The following is a 2,471-nucleotide window of genomic DNA, read 5'->3' on the forward strand; positions in this document are numbered from 1 at the left end:
ATAAGGGCTTGAGACAAGGAGATCCAATGTCACATATTCTGTTCAACATTGTAGTTGATAGGTTGACGATTCTAATAGGGAGGGCTAAGGATGCTGGCCAAGTAGGTAGTTTGGTACCTCATCTAGTTGATGGAGGTGCCTCTGTCTATCATCTTTATGGAGCATGACTTGGCAAAGGCGAGAAACATGAAGCTGGTGTTATGCTTGTTCAAACAATTGACCGGACTGAAAATAAATTTTCACAAGAGCGAATTGTTCTGCTTTGGAAGAGCCAAGGAGGAACAAGAGGCATATAAGCAATTGTTCGGGTGTGAATTGGGGGCTTTACCTTTCACGTATTTAGGTATACTCATTCATCATCGTAAGCTAACAAATAGCGAATGGAAGTGCACTGAGGATCGATTTGAGAAGAAATTGGGCTACTGGAAGGGCAAACTGATGTCGTATGGAGGCCATTTAATTCTTATTAATTCGGTGCTCACAAGTATGCCCATGTTTCTTTTGTCTTTTTTCGAGGTACCAGTGGGAGTTCGGAAAAGACTCGATTTTTTTTGGCAAAGTGATGAAATGAAGAGAAAGTATAGATTAGCTAAATGGGACATTATTTGTCGACTGAAGGACCAAGGGGGTCTAGGTATCGAAAATCTTGAGGTGAAAAACAAATGTCTTCTTAGCAAATGGTTGTATAAGCTTTCTCAAGAGACCGAGGCCACATGGGCACAGATTCTGCGTAATAAGTACCTTCAATCCAAAACCTTATCCCAGGTGACAGTGAGGTCGATGGATTTGCCTTTCTGGAAAGGCCTGATGAGAGTTAAATCGCTCTTTTTTAACCGGACCAAGGTGGTTGTCGGTAACGGTACTTCTACGAGATTCTGGGAGGATACCTGGCTAGGGGATACGCCCCTTGCGCTTCAGTATCCTTCTCTCTATAGTATTGTTCAACAGAGAGATGCGACCGTTGATTCAGTATGTCAGTCCACGCCTCTAAATATTAGCTTCAGGAGAGCATTAGTCGGCAATCGTTGGGAAGCTTGGCTCCATCTTGTAAGAAGACTGATGGATGTTCAACTCTCTCAACGTCCGGATCAGTTCTGTTGGAAGCTTACTAGGAATGAAGAATTTACGGTTAAATCCATGTACTTGGATGTCATTAATTCTAGTTCTATTCCTACGTCGAAACATGTTTGGCATGTCAAAGTTCCCTTGAGAGTTAAAGTGTTCATGTGGTTTGTACACAAACAAGTCATTTTAACTAAGGATAACTTGATTAAATGCAACTGGACTGGATCCTCTCGTTGTAGCTTTTGTGACAGGGATGAAACAATCAAGCACCTCTTTCTCGATTGTCCTCTGGCAAAGATTCTATGGCAATCGGTGAACATAGCCTTTAATATTACTCCTCCACATAATATTAACACGTTATTTGGGACGTGGTTGGATGGGATTGAGTCCCAAACAGCGAGACACATTCGTGGAGTATGTGCTTTATTATGGGCTATCTGGAATTGCAGAAATGATTTGGTCTTTAGCAGAACAACAACTACTCATTTTTTTTGCAGGTTATATTCCGAGCCACTGCTTTGATCCGTATGTGGTCATTACTCACTCCGACGGAGGCCAGGGAGCGTTTGGTTACTGGATCTATCCGATGGGAGATGGTAGCACGGGGTATTTTCAGCCGGTTTGGATGGCGGTCATGTAATAGGATAGGCAATTAGTTTTCCTATCTATCGTTTGCCAGCCGGTTGTGGCTGTTATTTTTGTTCCTTGGCTCTCTGTGAGCAGCTTTTTTCGAGACTTTAAGACTTTTGTTGAACTAATTTGCTTGCTAATAAAGGTGGTTGTATGCATCTTTCTGATGCAGAGGCCGGAGATGTCCCCCTTTTCTAAAAAAATTAAATGATATCAAAGTGGGGTCCATTTTGATGTGGACATGTGAAGTAAGGAAAAGGCAAGAATTATAGGGAGCTTAGTATTTGTAGAATTTATAAACAGGAACAGCAGCACATCACATGTTTTATTCTATCAGCTTCCACATCTGAAAGCTGCACATTTTCAAACACATACTTATCCTCTCTAATTTCAGTTTAATTTCAAAGCAACTTTGGGTTTAGATTGAAGACATCAAGAGGATCTTTGTAAGAGCAGGGACACCCATCTTCATCTTCTTTTTCTTTCTTTTTTTCGTTATGTGTGTCCATCAAATGGATGGGTAATGCATCATCAAAGTTCTTCAATGGGGAGCCTTGCATCTTGATTTGGTTGAGTTGCGACTTTTGCTGCTGTCTGTCCAATATAGATGTAGGGATTGGGAGTGAAAGGGGGGAGTGAAAAAAGGAGATGTCTTCACCTAGAGTTCTGTCAGCTGAGCACTGATCCTTTTGGTGGTAATTCTAATTCGCAGTTGGATGCCCGCCCCGCCACGCTTCTCTCTCGTTTTTATTAGATGTAACACTCTTGCATCAGGG

Source organism: Aegilops tauschii, chromosome 1 (genome assembly GCF_002575655.3).
Source record: "Aegilops tauschii subsp. strangulata cultivar AL8/78 chromosome 1, Aet v6.0, whole genome shotgun sequence".
Taxonomy (NCBI): Eukaryota; Viridiplantae; Streptophyta; class Magnoliopsida; order Poales; family Poaceae; genus Aegilops; species Aegilops tauschii.